Below are 17,610 nucleotides of genomic sequence, written 5' to 3'. Positions count from 1 at the left end.
TTTCCTAGCACTGGCTCTACCACTTACAGGCTTGGTGATCTTGGACAAGTTATCCACCCATTGTAAGTCTTGGTTTCTGCAAGAATGGACAATAGTATTGGCTTAAATGTTTGAGGACTGAATGAAATAATGTCTGTGAATTACCTACCACATCTGATGTATTGTAAATGTTTTATCATTAGTATTATCATCAACAACTTGATCATTTTCTCAATTGCACAGTACTCTTAATCTCTGTATCAGTGCATGCTCAATGTTCAGACTTTTATATGACAAAGTCTTAATTCTATTAAGGCTTAGGGTTACTTCTTCTAATAATGCTTTCTCAAAATGCCTAATGCCTAATGTTATTTATCAATGAATTCTTTCCAAATTACAGCCCAGCCGTTTAGCTACTTATCTCTTTTTTCTGATCATTTTTTGAATGTTTCCTCTTTGCCAGTTTCCTCAGTGCTGTGTTCCCTCTGCAGTGGTTCCCTGTTAGACTTTTCTTTTGGACAGAAAGGGTAACTTTTAGCCAGTACCTGTTCTTAAAGTTAATTCTCTCATGTTGGAGAACCCTGGCTGTCTTTGTACTCCTTGTGTTTCAGCAACACTAAGTTTTACTGTTTAATCATTTCATATTTATAATAAAATAGTCTGCATATGCATATCATGTAAAATATTTTTTTCAACTATGTTTTCTTCATTTTAAGATTTTAATGTTTTTTATTTTTCAGAAACAAAGTAGGAGAAAGAAGATTCAGAGACCAAGAGAGGAGCTCACAGTGAGTAGAAAGCATTCTTTTCTCTCTTTGTCATCAGTATTACTTTAGTGGAAATTTTTTTTTTTTGATTCTGGATTTTTCTGGCAATAATACTGCTTTAGACTCCCTAGAGGGAGAGGGCCATTTTATAAGGATGATGCTTTAACTATAGCAAATGAATAACTAGAGACTCACTATAGACATGATTGATGATGGTCTTTCAAGGAGGAACCCAAATTATCAGCAAGAAAGACAAAAGGTATGACTTTTCTATTGCTGCTCTAGCTGGATCAGCAAATTACTTGACAGGATGTGTCATTATAAGTTGTTGATTCTCGTGCAGAAAGAAGACTAGTTCTGGCTGTTACACATAAAGTAAGTAAAATGGACATGGGAAAATTTGTAAAGCTGAACAGGATTTTCTTTTAATTGGGAAATGGAAGTTAATTTGAAGGTTGAATGGTAAACTTGTTCAATATTAATAAATTAATCGCATTTCCTTGAGTGGGTATGGGTTGGGTTTCACTTGATACTAGTCTGTGCTTACACCACTTCTTTAACAACATCATGACATTTCTTATATTTCCTTTGGACAGTATGAGCACTGAAAAAAATTGTAATCAAATATAAGTTTTTCTAGATGCTTCTAAAAATACACTTTCCTTCAAAATTTTTCTCATTTAGTGATTCTTAAGTATGAAAATCGGTTATTGCAGTCAGAAAGAATAAACCTCAAAAATTTATACAGACAATATACCTCATTCAATTACTTATATATTTAATGCGAATTTTTTTCTATTGACACTGTAGTACTATATGCCAGCAATCCAAGGCCTGCTAGTAATAAATTCATTTTCATGTCTATGGAACAGTAGTCACTTGGACCTGTCTTCTATTAGTTGTTAATTAATATAAGTACACCTTCATTCTTTGCCCTTTTCATAGTCAGTGTGTAACATTTTGCAAAGGAGATAATGTTTTGAGCAAATTACTGTTGTCTCAACAGAAGCTACCTGGAAAATATTGTCAGTACGATTAACCAATAAAAGCAATGCTGTATGTAAAATTTTATATCTAACTCATATCTTAATTGTATGTATAGTTTTATTTTTAACTGTAAGAATTTTCTCACACACATATTGCCTTGAACCTGTAATAGAATATGAACAGGACATTTATTTGTTAATGAACATTTTCATAATTCCTACGATGTTCTAGATACTAGCCTTTATAAATCTTTAAAAATATTTGTTAAAATACAAACATTAACTCTTTTAATCAAAGTAGCAACTGTAAGAGGCAGTAAGTCTTAATTCAGTTGAGGAAACTGAGGGACAAAGAGGGGAAATAATTACCTAAGATCATACACCTAGTGAGTAGTAGAACCAGGAATCAAAGCCTGTCAGCTTGGCTACAGACTCTGTCCTTAACCACTATACTGCATTGCTACTATATCACACTAGGCTGACACAAATTTTTGGAAAACAGACTAGAAATTTGGTGTATCAGTCTTGCATTCAGGTGTTTCTTTGTTGAGATACTTGTTGTCAGTTCTCTGAATTGATGGGGAAAGCAGGGTGTAATTCTCTCAAAATTATCATCAAACATTGGAGGTTTATGTTCCACAGAAAAAGAGAGGCTGAATTTGTGACTTCTGTATTCCTGTATTAACCAGCAGGGCACTTTCATCAATTTCAGTCATGTGTGACTCTCAATTTCTGAAATGAAATGGTTTTTCCTGTGTTGTGTTTGTTCATTCTGAACTCATGTTAGGGCCCTGGATTATTATGAGAAAAACACTCCGAATCTGAAGCTGTGTTTTACACACTGATTGACTGTGCACTTGAAATCTCCTGACTAAGGATTTATAACTTTTTATTGTTGGATTCAGTGATATCCACTAATGGGCTTCTTTGCTTCAGAAACTACACAGCACCCTTCCAGACTCTTCAGTAATCTCCTTCTCAGGACTTGTTCTGCACAGACCAAATCTAATCTTCCCAATGACCTTGTGTCCAGACTTTTGCTGAGTGATTGAAAAATGCCTTTAAATACAGATTATTAATTGAGGGTAATGGCTCTTTTTAACATTTATATGTGACAATTTCTTAAACTAAAAGAACAAATGATGCAGCAGGGTCAGGGAGACAGATAACTGCAAAAATGTAGAACAGTGATTATCAAAATTTTCAGTGAATCAGAATCACTAGGAGGATTTGTTAAAATACAGATTGCTGCTCCCCCAAATTGATTTCTATCAAGTTGCCAGGTCATGCTTATATTAATGGTTTGGGGAACTGCACATTGAGAGCCCCTAATCTAGAGCTTCATACATCAATGGGGCAAAAAACAAGGCCTGCACCTACCTCTTACTGTTTTCTTGGAATTCAAAAGGATTAAAAGTTGTACAGCATCTCATTTCTATTTTGTGTAGCAAAGGCAAAATTCAAACTTCTCCGAGTGAGTTCTTGTCTGCTACTTATCTGTCATTTTTAGTCACAGATGTTTATTAAAAAGAAAAGAAAATTAAGCTTTTGGATGTGGGCAGAAGTGAGTCAGAGGTGAAACAGTGGATAATGATATGTCTTAGAGGTCTTTAGAAGTTCACTGAATTAAAATGTACTCAATAAGTAAAAGGTTTGCAAGAAGTGGAAAACATGACTTCTTAAGACTCTTTTGTCAGTATAATTTTCTGTTAAGATATGGTATAGTAAAAGCAAGGAAATATGGATCCAAAATGAAATTTTGAGAAAAATAAAATAGGGATGATGATACTATTTGGATTAAAGAATTTAAAGTGCTTTTTCCGCTTGTAAAAGGATTTTGCCATATTTTCTATATTGAACAGCAGCACGGGAAGTAAAGGATCAGTTTGCCCTCTATTGTCTTCAAGAACCTTTTGTTATCAAATTTTAACTTGAATTCATATCATTCACTCAATTAATACTTTTGAACATCTGCTCTGTCAGGCACCATGGTAGAATCTGGGCCAATATTCTCACTATTTGTAATCAAACTCTTGTATATCCAGCACCAGGAGCAGTGTCTGAACCGTGATAGATACTCAATAAATATTTTGAATGAAGTTAAAATTAAATGAATGGAACCAACCATTTAAAGGAATACCTGGTCAATTTCGTGAAGGCAGACTATTAAAAAGAAATAATCCTAAAACTATTATGTTTTTCTTGGGTGCAAACATACTGGAGCAGCATGCTGCTGTACTGTCTGGCGGGATAAATAGCCCTCATCACTGGCACATTTTACAGTTAGGCCATTCCAAAGAGATGTCACTCAGATACCTCACTCCCAATGTCTATGTGAATCCACAAAGTTCTGATGGCAGATTCCTAAGCAGGAACTACATTCCTGTTTCTGTGTCAAGGCAGTTGCTTATGTACCACTTCAAATTGGAAGCTAATCTTTTCAAAATGTCAACACACTTATTCTACCATCTTTATAATCACCAGCAATTTACATTTATTCAGTAGCTTCACAGTTCGAGTACTGTGTAAAATTCTGTTATTCTCTGAGAACCTATGTTCCAAGGAAGATCCATCTACCTCACATTTAAGGTAGTTACAGACAACTGGCAAATATACCTGCACAAACATCACAGTCTATCTTTCAACATGCTTCTTACCTGGGGATAGAAGGATTCTTTTATTTTTGTTGATAAGTGAGTCTTTCAAAATGACTGCCTACCCATAAGTTAATTACAAGCATATGGAGAATTGACATTGATTGAAGCTGGCGTGTATATCTTCCTAAATCCATATTCTTAACATGGAAGGCCCTCTGCCAAGATTATTGGAAGAAAGTTAGAGGAAAATTTCTAGAAAACTTTACAGAACATGGTCATGTAATTCAATTAATGTCTCCTGAATTATGCTAGCTTGGACATTTCACTCATAATTGTATAAATGTTGGAAAGTTAAATTACATCAGGTTGCTCAGGCAACAAGTCATTAAGTAAGACATTAGTGGCTTAAAAAAATGAAATGTCTCAGTTTCTTAAAGTGTCCAGTTTTATAGAAGTTAGGCACCGCAAGTCTTTGTATCACTAAAAGCCATAAAATAAATAATAATATATGAAGATCATCCTCAACACATATGTTCAGAAATTTTAGGACATGTTCTAAGAACGGAATTTCAGTTATATTCTTGTTTTTATTATGTCCATTGAAAGGAAACCTGGAATTTTATGTTACCTTGATTTGAGGATAAAGTTCATTGGGCAATGTGGGAAGGGCCATGTATTTTTGCCTCAACTCAAGACCCTATTAGATTAGATTCATAATAGACAGATCTCATAGCCAAGTTGGTTTATTATTACAGTCTATATTTGCTCACCCCAAACACCTTTTTAGGTCCTAAGGGAAGTGCAAATTGTAAATAAAAAGCAAAGCAATATGTTTGCCAGTGTTTGGTGTCCTCTGAGTTCTAAAGTCCATGATAGCACAGCCTTTGGCTTTATCAGACTGGTTACTCCACCTCCAGCAGAGGAAAAATAACCTTGGTAGCAAAATAACCATGCCATGAGGGAGTCTTTTCTACAACCTGCCATACTGTCGCACACATTTAAGGAAAGCAATGACGTCAATTTTACAGACCTTTTAGAAAACTGACAGAGTTATGTAGTAGAGATAGCTTATTTTTTTTTATCTCCTTTTCCCTTGGATTTTGATATGCCAATTAAAAAAAGAAAAACTACTTAGGTGATCACACATTCTATAAGTCAGTCTACAAAATATATAATCACTTTCACTTTTCCAGAAAGAATAATATACAAGAGATGTCCTTTAACCATTTTGAAAGCTAATTAACAAAAAAGAATAATTTGGTTATTTGCCCATTTTGCATAAACTGAAAAAGGGATTGAAATTATGAAATAATATCTGGCCTAGGAGAATACCAGTCTGGTTCCTAAGAGCAGATGTTGCTATAGATTTAACCACTTCACACCCTCATGTTTCCAAGGGATCTGCAATTAATAATCTCTAAGACTTTATTACATTGATTGTTTTATAATCATCGATTGTGTACGATAAAATTTATTGTAATTAGTTAGGGATATTTAACTGGAAATATTGTTCCCATTTCAAGTTTAGCTCCAATGGCTCCAATATTTTAAAAATCAACTTCCCTAATCTCCCAGATCTTTTGCCTTTAGTTGATTTAATTATTTAAGGTTTAGTGTCAATACCTAAGGAGTGTTCTAAGTTATTCTTACTTGATTCTTATATAGACTGATGATTCTAATTGCTTATTCTTATATATATATACTTATTATCTAGTTATTACAGTGTTATAAAATATAAAAGAATGGTTGATCTATTTACCCATACACATCTGCCTCATCTGTTTTTCTACCTATTTAATTAAAACACATGGGACTAGACTGTTAGACTGTATTAAAGTTAGCCTCCCCCTTGTATTTACTATGATCAGTTCTTAGAATGACTATTTTGACTCCATAGAAAGTAATCGGTTTTCCTTCCTCCCAATACATGGCATAAGTGTTACAGATGCTCTAGAGTCCCACTGACCTTATGGATTGAGATAGAAGGAAGAGACTTTAAAAATATGTTTATTATTATTCTCTAAGAAGCTGCCTTGAGGAAGATTGACAGAGACAGATAGACACACATGTACAGATTGTGTGTGTGTGTGTGTGTGTGTGTGTGATGTGGGGGAGAGGAGAGAGAGAAGGAGAGAGAGAGAGATTGAGACTAGAAGACTATAGGAAACTGGAAGGATCTCCTCCTCCCCATTTTAGATAAAACTGTCCCTAAGCTTTTTCTTTAAAACATGACGGTCTCATATACTTTAAAACTGACACCAGATTAAAACCTACTTTTGGTGTTAGATCTATTCACTTTATAAATTGATAAAGTGGCATACAAGAAAAACCATTTCAGGCTCACAGAGGAAATTGCAACATGTATCAGTTTTTGTCTGATTGTCAGAAGGTATCAGGATTCCCTGTCCCTTGAGTTAAACACAGAGGAATTTTGGAATGTTGGGCGATGGCTCTTTTCCAGTCACAACTCCTTAAAAAGGTACAGAACAAGACTTTGATTTTACTCGATTTGTTTTTGCTGTTTCAAAAGTGAATAAATGAATAGAAATACTTCTCTGTAAAAGTAATATAAGGTTGCATAAAAGCAGTGCATTTGAACTAGAGAGCCCTGTTGGCGATTTCTTGTAATGCATACATCTGTATATCTATCTGTGAAATACATGACATTTCCTAGCAACTACTAACTTCAGGACAATACTGCCATCAATTTGGGCTCACCATGAAAATCTGAAACTTGAAGAAAAACACAAGGTCACTTTTCAGTTGATCTTTACTAAACTCTTCCCTTTCCTTTTTAACCTACATCAAGAGAGATCATGTGGATGATTTTTAAGATAAGAATTCCTCCTTTAGAAAAGACATAAAAAACGAGTTGGAAAGTTGCTGTTCTTGTGCTCACCTCATTGCCAGAAGTCTTATTGAGACGGTGTTTGAGGACATGATGTATTCCTCTTGCATGCACTAAAAATGCTCTGGCGGCCTAGCTTTCACCTGAATGCTGACTATGGGGGCCATGCCCTTTAACATTAATATATTGTTAATGCTCAATGATAATGGCATGCACAGTGCTGAAAAATGATTGGAAAATGAAACTATCCAAAACATTTTCCCTATAATTAAGCAGGACATTGTGCCCCAAATAATACATACCGATAAACATTAATATCATGCTCTCATTAGGCTTAAAGACTATGTTATGACTAGATTCATTGTCTCATAAATGACATTGTTGGCTAATAGTCAAATAAAATGCTTGAAAACTTTTAAGACAATCAGGAAAACACCCCACATTTATATGGTCATTGACCATTATATGGTTATAAGAACAGTGACAAAAAAAGAGCAGAGACTATTTTTCAATTGGGAAATTATTCTAATCTCCAGTTTGAACTTCGGCTTAAAATGATTCTTCTTGTTATATATGTACCCCCAAACAGCCCCAGCTGAGTACTGAATGTAAATACCCAAAACAAAACACCCTATAACATAGAGAATTTCTCAGGCACAAAGAAATGAATGATTTCAGGTACAGTGTGCTACCAAACTCTGTCAACTGTACTTCCTCACACAGGGAATTAAATCTGGAAGAGGTGAAGAATAATGGTGAAAGCTGGAGAAAGCTATGAAAAATTGTTCTGTGTTTTCAATTTCATCTTGTTCTTCACTCTTGGACTTTAAAGTGATTTATCCATGTGTTAAAAAAACCCTCAGATTCACATTTCCTGATACCCAGTTGAATTTTAGGGGCTGCTTTTCCAAATTCCAACCACCAAAAGCAGATCAGAACATTAGACTTTATCAAAATCAAATAGATATTTGATATTAAAAGTGACTTACATGGAAAATTTCATATTTTTCGTAATCTTAGAATCTATAGATTATAAAAATATAGTATTTTATTGTTTTTAAAATAAAACTCCACATTGTTTTTACCTGGGGACACTTTTTTAAGCAACTTTCAAATATGCAGTACAGTATTATTAATTAGTCACTACTCAAGTTAAATAGCTCAATAATGAGGAAACTTTTAAAAGATGTTCTGTGTTCCCTGATGTTGTGGTAGGGGCACATCATTTATATGCTCCTGATAGGTCCCCTTGCTTTGCTTCTGCTGTAGTTATGCAACAAGAAATCAGAGAGGAGGGTTCAGATTGTCATCACAATTTGCATTAAGGAAACAGATGTGTTGAATGACATTGCTTGACATTGGTGTTTAAGTCATTGTTTATCAGTGAAGACACAAGGTGTAGCCAGGTATGGTAAACAGTGATTGCTCTCAAGGGAAAAAATAACTGTCAGTGAAGTTGAATGGAACAGTGGGAACACAGAAAGGACCAAGATTCTATGGCAATAATGCCAAATAAAATAGAGAATAACCAAAGCAAAGCCAAAATAAGCAGCCGTTATATCTATGAGTATACATAAACATTTATAATTGTATATGGTACCCCATTAGGGGAATAGTTTTATTTACATTATGAAATCTAGCTATAAAATGACGTCGATTAGAAAGCATTTCATAAGAGAATGCAAGAGTCTTTTTTTCTGATCTTATCCGTTGCAATCTTTTTGAACAACATTCCAAATATTAAATACCACTGTGATGTTTCAATAACGGCATGCAATTATATTTAAGCCTTAAGGCACAATGAAAGTGCTAGATGGTTTAATCAAGTAGACAGTATTAGAGCATGTTTCCAAGCAATGTCTCCCTTTGAAATCTCTTTTGCTTGCACAGATACCTACTGTGGTGTTGATCTGACTCTTGTCCATCTCTGAAAACCCCAGTGATTTTCCCAGAATGATCTTATTTAGGTTGACACTCTTTCGAGGCTGATTCTGTTCTCAGCAGGATGTTGTCAGGAATGTCTACACAAGCGAACCTATTATGACCTTCTCTGGCAAGGTTTTTTTTACATTAACTTTACTTACTTAATTAAAATAAAAATTAATTTATGCTTTTAATTCCTAAGCCTCTGCTAATTAGCAGCCTACCTAGCTCTGGAAATGGTAGACATGCATTCTCATCTCAAGGTCTCATGTAAGCCTTGGGAACTGCAAAAGAAGAAACCATTACTATTTGATGATAATCATTTTTTATCTAAGTGGTATATTTGTGATATTCTCATTAATGGAGAATTGTTTTTTGAAGGTTTAAACACTTTTAGGATTGATATAGTAAGTCAGAATATATCAGTATACTCCTAAAATATATGAAAATTTTATGAAAAACATACATTGGAACTAAATTAATGGAACTATATTGGAACTAAAACAACTTCAATAGTCATATACTGGCTGAATGGTAATTCTAATTTGAGCATTACTCAGCATTTGATTGAATATGTCTATAGATATGACAAGATTAAAATACAATATTTTCTATTTACTAAATTTTCAATGATATTTATAAGTTTTTACCATGTATATATCATCATAATAAAATTAATGAAGAGGATGAAAAATAGAAGAGTTTTTAAAGAAGGAAACATTTGAAATTATATGCTTATTCTAACACTTTATCCCATGCACTTCTATGGGAATCAGCATGCAGCCTGTAATTGCATACCCTTAAAATCAAGTGTAACAAGAAATAATTGCCACACAAGGTCATTTCTTGTCATAAATAAGGCTGAGAAAGAAGTAAGAACTTATTACCCCTGATGTTTATAGAGAGTAGTCAAAAAACAGGATTCAAATACATACAAAGAGCACAATGAATTCATTAGTAGTTGCCAAAAAGTGGTGTGAGTTTTATTCAAATTCATTTTTCTTTGTTTTGTTACAAAGTATTATCAAGCAACTAATCAAGAATCAAACTGCTTTTAGTAATTGCCATCTTGATAATTTCTGTGTAATGCTGGTGGGTCAGCTAATTCTAAGTCATAGTAATCTTAGCAATCGATAATGGTAATTATCGATAGTAAAGTAATTACTATTACTTCATTTACTCAAGACTGTAAGTGGTTGATTTAGTATAATAAAAAGTATGTGCACTAAGAATCAAGGTAAAGGCATTGGGTTATACTGTTGTTACCCGGAAGATTCCCTGATACCCAACATAGTAAAAATACCCATATCTTCTTGATCTTCAAAACATATGACTTTTGCGGAAAAGTGATATTAGAAGACTAAGACAATCTCTAGAACTCAATTGCAACCTCTACTTTGGTCAGAATTATATTTTATTTTACAAACAGGAAAAAAAAAGGTATTACAGGAAGGTGTGAAAATACAAATGGATTAATATGAGAATAGCTTTTCAAACTTCTGCTTCATTTTGGCTCAGAGATCAGTGCTGTGCTGGCTTGACTGTGGTTTCCAGTTTTTCCTCTGACTTATATTAGGTGACTTGTATTTGTTGAGTAAATAATATGCAAATAAAGAATATTTTAAAAGTTGAATAAATTATTAAAGCTTACACTCCCTTTACATGTTAACTCTGTGCTAATTCTTTGGTGAACCTTAACATTTTTGAACACCATATTATGATACAATTCTTTTTATTTTCAGACCTCACTATCTAAAATGTAGGATTTTTTGACCTTTACAAATAACTGAATTGATGTAGCTATTGTCTTCATTATATCACCCTGATCTAGCCATTGTCTCCTGTCTTGGCAGCCACAAGTTTCGTCCTAACCCTTGTAATCTGTTACTACAAATGTAACAATGACATTACAGATCTTTGTTTTCGGTCATCCTATTATATACATTATATATTTTTGTGCCAGATTGCTATAATAACTTCCTCTGCAGCTTTGTTCCCTCTCTTCAAAGCTATGAGCTGATTCCTAAAATGCTTCTATCCAATAAGAAACTTTGATTCCTTTCAGGTTGGCCTTTAGTCTCAAGGATTATATTTATGTTGCTCTTGCAAACAACTTCATTAGGATCAGATTGTATATGAATACTTGGCTAGGCCTAAGTGGTCTTTCAAGCCATTAGGAACAAAACAATTTTCAAAATAGAACTCTTTCATTATCAAAAGCATTATTTATCTACTGGACCCATTCTACAACCTATAGGTCATTACTCATTATTTTTCTAAATACAGATCCATTGCAGTCTGCCCAACCTTCATCTGCAACCTTATATTTTCTTTCATATAAACCTTTACTTATAGTCTTTCGTTCTTTAAGTAGTATTCAAACACTTTCCCCCTTTGAAGCATAATGAAACCAGCCATCTTCTCTAAATGATTTTAAGTTCCCTTTCAGCTCTAGTTCTCTTAATTTTACTTGTTATGTTTCCTAGTTTTCACTCATACATATCTGCATATTAATTGATATTTTATTTTAAATGCCCCTGAAAACAGAAAGAGGGAAATGAGCCAATGAAAAGGGACTTACATATTTATAACACTGTAAGCATATTGTGATTTATTTATTGTATTATTTGGTCTTAGTTCCTGTTTCTGGTACAGAGCTTCTAAAATCACTGAAATATCCAGTGGGGAGAGTGATAAAGGTGTCTTTTGTTATGTTAATTAGGTGAATTTTGGAACCAATCTAAGCATGGGGGCTGGTTGCCAGTAGAGCCAACCATGTGATCAGAGAGTATGAACTTTCAGTGTCACCCCCATACCTCCAGGGAGAGGAGAGGGACTGGGTTGAGTTCAGTTACCAGTGGGCATGATTTACTGAATCATTCCTACATAACGAAGCCCCTGTAAAAACTCCAAGAAGACAGGGTTCGGAGAGCTTCTGGGTTGGTGCACACATGGAGATTCTGGGAGAGTGGCCTGTGCTTGAAGAGGGCATGGAAGCTCCTCTTTCATTCCCCATATTGCCCTATGCATCTCTTCCATCTGGCTGATCCTGAGTTATAACCTTTTATGATAAACTAGTAATCTGGTAAGTAAAATGTTTCTGAGTTCTCTGAGTCACTCTAGCAAAGTAATCGCCCAATTTGGAAGCTCCGATCTATAGCTAATTGGTCAGAAGTAGAGGGGACAACCTCGACTTGTGATTGACATCTGAAGTGAGAGTGTGAGGGCAGTTTTGTGGGACTGAGCCTTAACCTGTGGAATCTGGTGGTATTTCCAGGTAGATAGTGTCAGAATTGGTGTGAGAAACCACCTCCCACCCCCTACCCACTCACACACACTCTGAAGTTGGGTGTCAGAATCATTAGTCGGTGATCAGAAGTGGAATCAGAGTCAGGATCAGCAATATTTATGTCCTAACTCCCTAGATCTTGAAGACGAGCGTCTACTTTCATTCCTTTGGTTTAACAGTAAGACAGGGGTTCTTAAACATTTGTTCTACATAAAAATCCAGTCCTCCAAATAAGAGGCCTTATTTAAAATGTAGACTCTGTTCCATCTTCAGAGATTACTGTCTGGGAATCTCCATAGTTAATGTCACTGCAAGTACTCTAAGTTGAGAGATACACTCAAGGCTGCTTGGTATCTATTGGAAGAAATGAGACTCAAAAACAAAAGAAACAACTTGAAGTTTAATGTACATGAAGTGTTCAAAGGAACATGAACATATTATTTATCATGTACCAATATATGTCTGTATGTATACGTTTTGACTGCTCGTTTTGGTGCACGCTGAGTCAGTTTACCTGCCCCATTTCCCCTTATAAATTATATTTTCCTTAGAAATAGAGGATATTACTTAAACTCTTAAAAAATATCTCATAATGTCATGAAATGTGTTACATACACAGTGGGCTTTAAGTGCTGTGATTATACGACTGACTTTTGTGTTTTGCTGAACAACTCTTATGCACCAGACCTATTCAATGTACTTAAAAATATTTTCTCTAACTGACAAAAAACCCATGTTAGGTAAGTATAAATTCATTCCATTTTATAGATAAAGACATCAGAGCCCCTAGAAGTTCGTGAAGATATCTCAAGTAAACATATTTAGTAAGTGACTGAGCCAGAATTCAAATTTGGCTCCTACTTTCATGGTTTTCTCCATAATGTCATGTAGTTGGTTGTATTTGATTGACTGCTATGTTACATAAATTATGAGTTTGCCTTAAGACTTTTTTAGTGATGGATTTAAGTATTATGAAATCATTAAAGCAATTTATTTATTTTATTTTTAAAAATATTTATTTATTTGTTTGTTTGTTTATTGTCTGCTTTGGGTCTTAGTTGCAGCACGCAGGATGTTTCGTTGCGATGCAGAGGCTTCTTCTAGTTGTGGCGTGTGGGCTCTGTAGTTGCAGCACGCAGACTTAGTTGACCCACAGCATGTGAGATCTCAGTTCCCCTACCAGAGATCGAACTGGCGTCCCCTGCATCGCAAGATGGATTCTTTACCACTGGATCACCTGCGAAATACCCATTAAAGCAATTTATTTTTGCTTTTAGAAAAATATAGACTTAAAAAAATAAACATTGCAAATCATACCCAAGAGAATTTCAAATACTATGAATTTTGTTTTTGTGGTGATCAGACTTTAAGTTGGCCCCCATAATCCCAGCCCCTAGTATTCATACTTTTGTTCATTACCTCCCTTTGAGTGTGTGTGGCACCTGTGATTGTAACCAATAGCATGCACTGATTATGTATAGATGATTACATAAGATTGTGGTGCCTATATTGCTGGAGTTTCTCTCTGTTGCTGGTTTTGAAAAATCAACTTGCTGTACAACTGCAAGGAAATGAATTCTGCCAATAATCTGAGGAAGTTTGAAAGCAGATTCCTCCCCAGTCAAGCTTCTGATGAGAATCCAGCCATGACAGGAACCTTAATTGCAGGCTTGTAAACCTTAAGCGGAAGACCCATTTAAGCTCTACCTGGTCTCTTGACCCACAGAAACTGTGAGGTAATAAGTGTGTGTTGTTTAAATCCATTAAGTTTGTGATAGTTTGTTATGCAGCAATGGAAAACTAATACAGTTTTGTTTTGTTTTCATCCTTTGAATCTAGTGATGAATTATCTAACCAGATAAAGAGGTTTTCTGTTGCAAGCATATATATTGAGAAAGAAGTTTTTTCCTAAGTCTTAAAATCATTTTCTGAATGAATATTTCTATGTTTTACTTGGCTACCACTGGGTATTGTAAGCAATTAATTTTTTTGTAATTTTGCTCTTTTTACTCCCTATATATCCCTCATTAATTGAATAGACTAAATATAGCTGTATGCCTCAGTGGGCCTATTTTACATTAGCATTTTATTATATGTTTCCCTGCAGTGATTTTTTTTTAAAATGGTTTTTTAACATCTAGTAAAGGTGTTCATATTACATTTTTTTCTGTTATTTAAGCTGTCAAACATTTCTTCATGTTCGTTAAACTAAAGCTCAGGAGAGCTCTTGTTTATATGGCATTCAGTTTTATGATTACATGTTTCAAATGACTGAGAGAGAAGAGGCTACCACCAATGATGCTCCTGACCTTTTCTAACCTTTCTCACATCCTCAAACATTTCTCCCAGTTCTTACCAGTGGAATATGATATTTAATATGCAAATAAATTGTAGGTAGAACATGCATGTATTTGCTATACATAAATGCTACAAACTCTCACATAGGCAAGTTTTTAGGCCTGGAAAAACTGCTGACTAAATTTAAGAAAAAAAATTAAACTGCCTTGCACAGTAAGATAAACACAATAAATCCTTCAATGCGGTTTTTCCCCCACCATCAATCGTTTTATGTTTTTGCTTTTGTTTTATATGCCCTCTTTACATAACCTCTAAGTCCTAGATTCTCAGTTGTAAAGTGACTGCAACATTTATCCCCTACCCACATCATAGACAAAAATGGAAAACTGATGTATTAAGGATTTTGATGTAAAGACTACAAATAAAATAGTCAAAGAAAAGTAATGAGAGCGTTTTGGAACTTTAAGAGTGGGAAGATCTTCCTAAGAATGTACACTCAGAAGACATACAAGTGATGTCCTTATTTGATTACTTATTTAAAAAAAAACAGCAAAGACTTGACAAAGTCTGTAGACAAAAGAAAGCCAAATGGCAAAAGGTTAATGTCTTCAATAAACAAAGAAGTTATATAAATTTATTGTTAAAGGTGCATATGCTTCAATATAAACATAGAAAAGAAATATAAATAAATAATTCGCAGAAGAGAAAAAGCATGTGAGAAATAAATATATAAAAACATGATCAACCTCAGTAGTTCTCGGAGAAATGCAAATTAAAACAAAAATGAGATAACGTTATTTTATCTGTAAGATTAGAAAATTTAAAATATTTGAAGACATACATACTGAGGGACATAAGAAAAAGTGGTCCATTGTCAGTCAGAATAAAATGCTGTAATCTTTTGGGAAGACAATTTGGTGATATTTGTTACTTTTAAAATTTCATATTCTTTGACCAAAATTTGAGAAATTGTATCTACAGATTTATCAGTATATAAAATTGTGTACATGGCTGTATTTGCTATTTTCTTGATGTCTGCTGATTCTTTCCAGCTAAAAATAGTTTTCAGACGTTGTAGTGATGATCTGTTGATAGTGTTAGAAAAGGGTTGGGTCTAAGGATGCAGATGGAGATTGTAGGCAGGGATTTATTTGGCCCTAAAGTTTTTTTGTTTTTTTTTTAAACATCTTTATTGGAGTATAATTGCTTTACAGTGGTGTGTTAGTTTCTGCTTTATAACAAAGTGAATCTGTTATACATACACATATGTTCCCATATCTCCTCCCTCTTGCATCTCCCTCCCTCCCACACTCCCTATCCCACTCTTCTAGGTGGTCACAAAGCACTGAGCTGATCTCCCTGTGCTATGTGGCTGCTTCCCACTAGCTATCTATTTTACATTTGGTAGTGTATATATGTCCATGCCGATCTCTCACTTCGTCCCAACATACCCTTCCCCCTCCACGTGTCCAAAAGTCCATTCTCTATGTCTGTAACTTTATTCCTATCATGGCCCAGGTTCTACAGAACCATTTTTTTTTCTTTTTTAGATTCCATATATATATATATATATGTGTTAGCATACAGTATTTATTTTTCTCTTTCTGACTTACTTCACTCTGTATGACAGACTCTAGGTCCATCCACCTCACTACAAATAACTCAGTTTTGTTTCACTTTATGGCTGAGTAATATTCCATTGTTTATATGTGCCATATCTTCTATTTCCATTCATCCAATGATGGACACTTAGGTTGCTTCCATGTCCTGGCTATTGTAAATAGAACTGCAATGAACATTGTAGTACATGACTCTTTTTTTTTTTTTTTTTTGTGGTACACGGGCCTCTCACTGTTGCGGCCTCTCCCGTTGCGGAGCACAGGCTCTGGACGCGCAGGCTCAGCAGCCATGTCTCACGGGCCCAGCCGCTCCGAGGCATGTGGGATCTTCCCGTACCGGGGCATGAACACGTGTCCCCCTGCATCAGCAGGTGGACTCTCAACCACTGAGCCACCAGGGAAGCCCCATGACTCTTTATGGCTTTATCAGGGTATATGCCCAGTGGTGGGATTGTCAGGTCATATGGTAGTTCTATTTTTAGTTTTTAAAGAAAACTCCATACGGTTCTCCATAGTGGATGATCAATTTACATTCCCACCAACAGTGCAAGAGGGTTCCCTTTTCTCCACACCCTCTCCAGCATTTATTGTTTGTAGACTTTTTGATGATGGCCATTCTGACTGGTGCGAGGTAATACATCATTGTAGTAATGATTTCCATTTCTGTAATGATTAGTAATGTTGAGCATCCTTTCATGTGTTTGTTGGCAAACTTTATATCTTCTTTGGAGAAATGTCTGTTTAGGTCTTCTGCCCATTATTGGATTGGGTTGTTTGGTTTTTTTTTGATATGGAGCTGCATGAGCTACTTGCAAATTTTGAAGATTAATCCTTTGTCACTTGCAAATATTTTCTCCCATTCTGAGGGTTGTCTTTTCGTCTTGTTTATAGTTTCCTTTGCTATGCAAAAGCATTTAAGTTTATTTTTGTTTTTATTTTTGTTTTTATTTTTGTTTTTATTTCCATTTCTCTAGGAGGTGGGTCAAAAAGGATCCTGCTGTGATTTATGTCATAGAGTGTTCTGCCTATGTTTTCCTCTAAGAGTTTGATGGTGTCTGGCCTTACATTTAGGTCTTTAATCCATTTTGAGCTTATTTTTGTGTAAGGTGTTAGGGAGTGTTCTAATTTCATTCTTTTACACTTAGCTGTCCAGTTTTGCCAGCACCACTTATTGAAGAGGCTGTCTTTTCTCCCTTGTATATTCTTGCCTCCATTATCAAAAATAAGGTGACCATAGGTGGATGGGTTTATCTCTGGGCTTTCTATCCTGTTCCATTGATCTATATTTCTGTTATTGTGCCAGT

At 34.8% G+C, this 17,610-nt stretch overlaps 1 long non-coding RNA gene across 1 annotated transcript in view; it reads left to right on the top strand.

Annotated features, from left to right (window-relative positions):
- The first annotated feature begins 733 nt into the window (after window positions 1-733).
- LOC141279069 (uncharacterized) overlaps window positions 734-17,610 on the top strand; it is a 384,583-nt gene continuing 367,706 nt past the window's right edge. Inside the window, exon 1 of the long non-coding RNA XR_012332821.1 lies at window positions 734-767. This is a non-coding gene — a long non-coding RNA (uncharacterized lncRNA). The remainder of the gene's footprint in view (window positions 768-17,610) is intronic.

This window comes from Tursiops truncatus, chromosome 7, assembly GCF_011762595.2.
Source record: "Tursiops truncatus isolate mTurTru1 chromosome 7, mTurTru1.mat.Y, whole genome shotgun sequence".
In the NCBI taxonomy this organism is placed as follows: Eukaryota; Metazoa; Chordata; class Mammalia; order Artiodactyla; family Delphinidae; genus Tursiops; species Tursiops truncatus.
The sequence above is the reverse complement of the archived record's forward strand: the minus strand, read 5'-3'. Positions and strand labels throughout refer to the sequence as shown.